We start from the raw sequence: 9,038 nt of genomic DNA, 5'->3' as shown, positions 1-9,038 counted from the left end.
AAAAGGAAAGAAGATACCTCTTCTCCCTTTTGACAGTCATTTCCTTGGAACAAAAGCCTCTCCCTTGTCTGGGAGACTGTCACTCCAGCAGGGGAAGAACTACCATTCAGGAGGTTGGGGGTTTAGGCACCAGGATGGGCTTTGGGCACATTAGGGGTAGGGATGCCCTTTAGTAGACAAAGCACAGCCCCATCTCAGGGTGCAGACCCCAAGAAGCTCCAGATCTGAGAATTTTCTTCCTCCAGGAAATGGCTTCAGTAGCACTTTGGAAGATGTAAGGCAGTGCTCAGTGCCCATAGAGACTTCTGTGTTTGAATGCTTGAGGGGGTGGGGTATCAGCAAGGCGGGGGTCCCTCCTGGACACTCTTCATTGTGTGGGACCCTTCCTGCTAATGCCTTGGAGAGATGTCAGAGACAGGGGACAATTTAGGGATGGGGGAAGACTTCTGAAGAAGGTGACCTTGGATCCAGGGCTGTTGATTCTCCCTGCAAGGGCTGTGTCCCCTTCAACCCTCTCTTAAGCTTGCCCTGGACCTGCTCACTGCCATTTCCAAAGGCTGTAACAGACCTGGCTGCTTTTTACTACTTTTCATACATAAATCTGTCCTGGAGTCAGCAGAGGCTGGGTCCAGACCATGCGCATTTAAGGTAAAGCCAGCTTGTACTGAAATCCGCTTGGTACCAGGCTGTGTACCCCAGGCATTGGAACTCAGAAATAAGTCAGAGATAGCCCTGCCCTCAGGAAATTCAAGCCCAGCCTGGGACACGAGGCATCAACAGATCATTGCATCTCAGTGCGAGGCATGCAGTGACAGGAAGCCCTGGGGAGGATGGCACGGGAAAGTATCTTTTCTAGCTTTTTACTAAAACCCATTTGTAGCAATTCTAGAAGACATTGGAAATAGAGGGCTTTAAAGGATGTGTAGGAGTTGGCCACCAAGAAGAGGGGACAGCATGTGCAAAAGCATGGAAATGTTAAGGTGCTTGGCGAACCTGAGAAAAGCCATGTGCATCTCAAGTATGGAGCTTAACTGAGCACTTTCGAGTGCCAGGCTCTGTGCCAAGTGCTTTATGCACATTTTCCCATCCAAGCCTCATGACAGCCAAGTGGAAGTACTATTACCCTCATTTTAGACAACAGGTTCAGAGGTCAAGCCACTCACCCCTAGTCACAGAGCCTCAGGTCAGTAGAACTCCAGCATCCGAGTTTCTGGTGAATTCCAGGCATCATCAATATAGAAGAACCTTAGTTGCTGAAACCCCGGAATGCGGATTTTTGAAGACTTAAAACCAAATGGAAAAATCTGAAGGAAAAGGGCAATTTTCCCTGAACTTTTGTTCCTCCTGGAGCTCTCCAAATCTTCACATTTCAGAATGTACTGTGCATGATGCACTTTAAAGCTCCAAATTGACAGTGTAATTCTAGATCATCACAGGGCTCTCAAAACCATGAAGTAGGTCTGATCCCCCCCACCAGGTTTCCACTCCCCTCTCTTCAGGAGGTGGAGGCAAGTTTTTGCCTCTGGTTTCAAAACGTCCTACAATTTCCTATCTTTTCTTGTGGTAATAGAAGTAGTGGTTAAAGCTAGAGTCAGATTTTGGCTTTCCCTCTCTGCCTCAGTTTCCTCATCTGTAGAACGGACTTTCTTCATGGGGACGTTGTGAGGATTTAATAAGCTAATGTGCAAACACAGGGTCCCAAATACAGGTAAGCTCTTAGCACAGGGCAAGTGGCTGTTGTTACTTAGAAGCGGTCCTGCAGCTCAAGGTCAGAGCTGGAGGCCTAGAGGGAAGACTAGATGAGCTTTCAGGGGCAGCAATGCAGAGAGAAGACACCGGGGACCTGGCCTGGGGATCCCACCACCTTCTAGGCTCAGGAACCACAGCGGAGAGTGAGAAGCTGCCGGAGAAGCAGGAGGAGGATGGGGATAATATGCTGCCATAGAAACTGGAGGAGGAAGGCGTTCCCAGGGGGAGGAAGTGATGGATAATGTCAAGTGTCATATAAGAGAGGTTGGGGGTGGGGAGGGCAGGAGAGGAATAAACCAGAGCCTTCAAGTTCAGTTTCCTACATGGCTTGGGAAACCCTAAATCTGAATTCCAGTCTCCGCTGTGAAGCTAACTGGCTGTGTGACCGACGCAAGGGAGGAGTTGCCCTCTCGGAGCATCTGTTGTCTCTTAGACCTAAAACAAGGGAATGGGTCAGTCTCTGATGTTTCATCTCTAAAAAGAGTCCCAATTTTGCTGGGTTCTTGGCCGGTTGCTAGCAGTGTAATCTTAGGCAGGTCACTTCACCTCCTAGAGTCCCGTTGGAAGGCTAGAGATCCGGCAAGTGAGGCGCCTACCTAAGTGCCTGGCACACAGTAGGTCCCTGACACAGAATCATTCTGCGACAATAGTGGGGAGCCAGAGGCAGCTAAGGAGGCTTGCCTAGCTTGGAATTTGAAACGCTCCTCAAGGTGGAGGAAGCCACCAGCGTCTGGGGAGGACTTAGAGGAGCCACAGTCCAGGCTAGGCTCCCCCCACTAGGCCTCTGCCCAAAGACCAGCCCCTCCGTTTTCAGCAGCAGATCCTTAACCCCTGGCCTCTGGCTGCCTTCTCCGCCTGGACCTAAGGCAGATCCAGGCTGGGAACCAGCTCAGAGGCTCCAGAGCCCCTAGGAAGTAACCCCTGCACCTACCCCCCCCCCCCCCCACTTCCAGGTCCTGGTCCTGGTCCCATTGCACCCATACAAAACACTACACACAGCTCTCCCTTATTTATTTACTCGTTATTATGCATTCCTTTATTTCATCCCTGGGCACCCTGGGGAGTGGCCCCCAGCTCTGAGCCTACCCAGGCTGGAGCCCGGAGGAGGCCGCAGACGGCACGGCCCACCCTGCGGTTCTGGTGGCAGGTGGCCTGTGTCTTGGGACTTCAGACCCGGGCCAGGGGCTGCGGAGAGAGCCTTTGCCGATCCCGACAGACTAGAGCCCCAGGCCGGGTGTGGCCCAGGTTCCAGCCCCATCACTAGCCTGGCCGGGAGCCCACCTGGCTCGGGGTGCTCTCCTGCACCCCCCGCCCCGGGAGAGGCCATGTAGTAATGCCAGCAGGTGATGCTCGGCCCCGCCTCGGTCCTCAGCTGCTTTCCACAGGTAGTTCACTTCATCTTCACAGCCTGACTGCGAGGCAGGCGCTATTAGGATTCCTGCCCCGACCTCCCAGATGAGGAAGCTGAGGCCCCGAGAGGGACGGGCCTGCCCCTGGCCACCCGGCTCGTCCGTGGCTGTGCCGGTGGGGACCCCGCCTTAGCTCTGTCAGGTCCACTTCTAATGCCTTCCTCCTCCTGCTTCCCCCGAGGAAACCAATTACACGGAGGGTACCGGGGAGACCCCTGTGCCCCCCATAGACCCGGACGGAACCTTCCTGGGGCTCGGGTCTGTGCCTCCTCACCTTGGCTGCAGAAGCGCGGGGCCAGCCTCCCAAGAAGCTGCCGTGACCTTGGCCGGGCCCTCTCCCCATCCCCTCCCTCCCTGCCTTGGAAGACTTGCTTGTTCCAAGAATTTTTCAGCTCCCCGCTATGACTTTGCTGTGTGACCCTGGGTAAGTCACTTCACCCTCGGAGCCCCCCTTTCCCGGTCGCCGGTGACCACACACACAAGGAGTTGTGAAGATTTACAAAAAGGTTTGTCTGTTTTGGTCACACAAGTGTTCCCAGCAAATGGCACTGCAGCCGGCACGCGGTAGTGATCCCACCGAGTGGATGGATGAGTGGAGGGCCTTGTGCAGAGGAAGTGTGCAAAAAGTGGAGCTTTTAACGTGACCTAACGTTTTAGGTTGTACCTGCCCTGACCCACATCTCTTAACACTGTAGGTGGGTCAGGGGCAAAGGACTTTGCCTTGTAACTATCTTGACTTTCAGAAGATGGGACAGTGTGCACTGGAAACACTGGAGGAGTTTTCAAGAGGACGTCTTCTCTCCAAGTACTTTATGCATAGCCGTCCCCTTTTGTCCTCACCAAGCCTGCCCTCCCTGGTATCCAAGAGAGGGAAAGAACGATCCCTGGGTGGCACTGGCCTGGGCCTTCTGGCCAGAACATTTGAGTCAAGGGGACGGAGTCCCTTGGCAGGTGTCGATGCAGGTGACACCCACCTGATGGCGCTCATCTCCCAGAGTTTCCCGTTGGACTAAGTCCAAAGCTAGGAGATGGAATATGGGTTTGACTCTGTCTCTACTTCCTTGCTGTGTGACTTTGGGCAGGTCTCTGCCCCTCTCTGGGCCTCTGCACAATGCAGGGACAGAGGTAAGAGTTGATGGGTTCTGAGGGCTTTGCCATCCTGGGAGAGAACAGAGAACTTTCCCTCATGTTCTTTGATCCCAAAAACAGACATCAACTGGTAAGATCCACTGGGCATTTGCCTTGAGGCAGAGGAAAGGGCACCTGGGGGGGTCTGGTATTTGTATTTGAAGCTGCCCTACTTTGGGGGGTGAGGGGGACAAGCATGTCAAAATGAAGCTTGACTCAAACACCTGGCTTTTTGCCTACCCTACGTCCTAACTTGGTACCAAGGACCAACCTTCCATTTTCCCAATAAAGAAAAGCACTATTCCTGGTGTCCACATTGCTGGCTGTTTCTTTTGCTTACCTTCCACGGTCTCCTCAGGAGGGAGGGCCCTAGTCTGGGGGGTGACACAGAGCTGACTGCTCACGCTGGGCGGATAGTGTAGCCCTACCCTTGGGACCGGCTCAGAGGGAGATGCAACACCGTCCTTAAGAACCCTACCTGGGGCACCTGCCTGGCTCAGTCGGTAGAGCGTGCGACTCTGGATCGCAGGGTGTAGAGGTTACTTACGAATAAAATCCTAAAAAGGAAAAACAAACCCATTTGATGGGAGACATACACAAGGCAGCTGCAGCCACTTCTTAAAGCATGCCCCAAAGCAAAGCTGGCTTCCAGAAGCCCCCTCTCTCCCCAACCCTTCTGAATTGGCTCCCCCTTCTCTGCAGCCTACCTCCAATCTCAGTCCCTCATCCTCCAGAGCCTTGCCCACCCCACGTGCCTCCTGGGCCTCCCACCAACTCCACCTGCTTTTTTCCCCTCCACCCAACCCCACTTCCGTCCCATGCTTCTGCCCTACAGTGGCCCTTCTTTTGGCCATAGAAGCCCCAAAGTTCCTCTGGGTGCACTCAGGGAAGCCCTGGGTGTGGGGTTTGATGCCCCAAGAGACCTCCCCCCCTCTCTGGTGGCTGCTTCTCATGGTTAATAAGTAATTCTCTGGAAGGGAAATTCCTGACACAGGAGCTACCTCCCCCCAGGTTTTTAAGAGGGCATCAGGGCATGGAGCCTCTCTTCCTTTGTGAGGTAACCTCCCTTCTGAGACCCTTAGCCTCGGCTGGGGCTGCCCTGCCCACCCCAGGCAGGCCTGCTGTGTCAAGGTAACTAGCGCCAGCGCAGGTGGGCTGCCCTGACCCAACCTGGATCTCAGCCCCCCTCAGCTGCAGACGGTTTGGGCGGGGTGGGGGGCATGGGCGGGGCTGTAGACCGCCTGGCCTCACCTTACTCACACGGAGGGACTCAGGTGAGGACGACTTCACAGAGGTCTGGCTGTGCCCAGAGCTTAACTCCCATGGGGCTGGGAAGAACGGCTCTGAAGGGCGTGTGTGTGTGTGTGTGTGTGTGTGTGTGTGTGATCGCACAGCACATGTGAGAGCACCTCGGTGTTTCTGTGACTGCGCACAGTGCAGAACTTTTATTCGGCTTTGTGTATGCCCTGAAAAGCATATCCTCATGGCCACTCTGGGCATCACTTTCTCTTTTGTAAAGCGTGGTATTTTTATTTTTTATTTTTATTTTTTTATTTTTTATTTTTTTTTAAACGTATTTTTATAGCTAACTTACCAGGACTCCCCTAGAGGACCCGATGAGGCAACATCTGTACGTGGTAAGCAGGGCACAGTGTCATTGATGGGGAAATGCAGTCTGCCCCTAAGCCCCTAACTTTCCATAGCTCCCAGTTGCTTGAAAACTCCAGATGACCTCTCCTGCCCTTTCCCAATGGGGGATTCCAGGAGTCGAAGTCCCATCTTGCCTGCGTGTGACCTCCAACTCCCTCAGAGGCAGGCAAGGATGCACTTCAGGAAGAGGACTGCCGAGGCCCAGCCCAAGGGCAGGCAGTGCTCCGAGCGGTGCAGCAGCAGGGCCGACCACAGTCATGAGCCAACTTCGCCGCCCTTCCGGGTCAGCTCCACTCCCTCTGCCTCCAGGAAGCCTTCTCTGATTGCTCTGGACTGACCCTTCGCCCTGTTTAGACCCCCGACAGCTGCTATCTGGGCACCCACAGCATTGTCATATGCGAACCCTGCCCCTCCCTAAGGGGAAAGGAGAAGCCCATGAAAAGGGACACAGGTGTTTTCCCAATAATGTTTATGGTTATTACAGAATCATAAAAACCAGATAAGTTTGGAAAGAACAGGCAAAAACATCAGTCATGGTTCCCCATTCTGTTAACATGTGAGTGTTCTTCTCTACCCCGGGGGGAGGGGGGTACAGGTGATTCCAGAGCTCTCTGAGATGGGGTATGTGCTGTGTGTCACTGTGTGCCTGGCTGCAGGACTCACTGCATGTTCCAGGGGGCCAGGACCAAAAAAGTCAAGAGATGCTTCACTGAGTGTGTGTGTGTGTGTGTCCATACATGTGACACAGTCACATGCATATAGACCCACAGACTGGGAGGCCACATGTACACACCTGACCGCACAAACATCCTCCCCGTGCACACACACCTTCTCTTACACAGACTCCTTCCTGGCACTTGTATACGTATTGCTCACAATCACGTGCACACGTGCGTTCATACCACAGGCACGCACACACTCCTCTCCTACCGGGGCACCCACTTTTATACACCTAGGTTTGTACACTGGAAGACAGCCCACCAGCTGGTCCCGGGAGAAAGGCGGCAGGGCGGGCTCATTTCGCAGACGCTGCTGCCGCCTACCGGCCACACGTGGCATCGGCACCCTTATTAGTTCACCCGTTTTCCGGGACTGCGGGGTGGGGCTCGTCCGCCTCCCGGGCCCCACCGCATCCCTGCAAGCTGGGGGCTGAGCTGGTTCCTGAAAGGGGCCCTGGAGCGAGGGAAGCATTCTGTTGGAAGACACTGGGTGAGTGTGGGCTGGCCGGGAACGATCACTGGCCACCCAAAATCATAATAACGATTTCAAGTAAATAATTCTAAACACGAAAGTATTTTTATTAGGGGAGGCTGTTTATAATTTTTAAATTATTTATTTATTTATTCTTGAGAGACAGAGAGATAGAGAGGCAGAGACACGGGCAGTGGGAGAAGCAGGCTCCTGGGACCCCAGGACCATGCCCTGGGCTGAAGGCAGGCGCCAAACTGCTGAGCCACCCAGGGATTCCCTAAAAGATTTTTGTTTATTTATTAATGAGAGACACACAGAGAGAGGCAGAGACATAGGCAGAGGGAGAAGCAGGGTCCCTTCTGGGACTCCATCCCAGAACCCCAGGATCACGACCTGAGCCAAAGGCACTCAACCACTGAGCCACCCAGGTGCCCCAGGGAAGGCTGTATAATGCAAGGTGGGTATTTTTAACAAATGAGATGGAGGCTCAGGGCAAATAACTTGCCCAAAGTCACACAAGAGCTTCCTCTGTTGCTCTGAAGAGAAAGTGAAGATACAGCAAAGCTGAAAATCTTTATAAGCTGGAGAGACCCAGTGCAGATCTCACCCCCAGGGGGACCAGGAGAAATGCCCAGAGGTGGAGGAGGTTGACCTGGAGGGATGGTTTCTCTACCTCAGAAGGTTCCCCTACCCTGAACCATTGCCTCAAATTCATTCAATTCAACTAATATTTATTTACTGTGTGGCAGGCTCTGGGCTCAGACTGAAGGTGAGCAGTGCACGAGCAGAGGAAAGTCTAGTCTCTGCCCTCATCCCGGTGTGGCAGCTCCAAAAGGGCCCCTTCCTTGCTCTCCCACCCCCAGGGGAGGGGCTGGGACCCCTCTGAACTTCTCTTTGCTGGCTGTGCTAAGTGGATGGGGGACCTGGAGTGACAGAAGGGAGATGGGGTGGGGGGGGGTAGTTCGCCCAGCCGTCCAGTGTTGAGATTGAGCCAAGAGCCTCCGACCTGCAGTCAGGCAGACCTACGTCTGCATCCAGCCTCAGCTGTGAACTAGAACTAGTCCAATCTCTTAGTCTCAGGTCAGCTAAAGCAAAGGTCTTGACCTTCCAACAGTGGTTCCGACTCATGGTTCCTCAGAAGGGAGCCCAAGCAGAGGGCGCCCCACACATCCCCTCCCGCCCAGCCCCCCTTCTCTGTTTCCCACTTTAGGATTATGAGATGAAGCAAGTTCGATAGCCCCTTGGAGCACTTGACCTCTAAATTATCCTCAGGCCTCAAAGTTGTAAGACTCAGTCCGTGTCTTACCAGATTCTCAGACGATGAGGTAGAGGAGGGCTGGGACCAGGTCTGAGTCCTCTCACCAGGCCCCCAATCCCGCAGGCCCGGCTGTAAGAGGAGGGGCTCAGGATGTGTCCATCCGAGATCACACATGTGGGTGACACCAGGCTCACAGCACTGCAGGGACTCAGCCAACAGCTCTGAACTCAGCCAACAGCTCTTTAGAACTGACTAAAGACCGCTGTGCACACCTAGTGCCCGCACTGCCCGAGGAGGTAAGGGCACCTGGGAAGGCTGCCCGGGGGCTTATGGGGTTGGACCTCCGTGCCTAGAAAGCAAAGAAGGGTTCAGCTGGGTGGAACAGAGGCCCCCTGAGCAGTCCTGGCTGGAGCAACCCAACTGTTAGGATGTGGCCACAGAGAAAGTGGAGTGAGTATGGACTCACTTTCAGATAGAAGTTCTGGAAGATCTGGGTGAAAGTCCTGGGATGGTATGGGATGGTATGGCGTGGGAGGGAGACAACCCAGATCCTTCCCTGGCTTCAGAATCTCCAAATCTCCCGTGGGGGGACCCCATACCTGACTCACTGTGAGTCCTAGGCAGTGATCAAGACTTCACACTAGCATGGGCCC

The sequence above is a fragment of the Canis lupus genome, chromosome 2, assembly GCF_003254725.2.
Source record: "Canis lupus dingo isolate Sandy chromosome 2, ASM325472v2, whole genome shotgun sequence".
NCBI lineage: Eukaryota > Metazoa > Chordata > Mammalia > Carnivora > Canidae > Canis > Canis lupus.
This window is presented reverse-complemented; position numbering follows the sequence as displayed.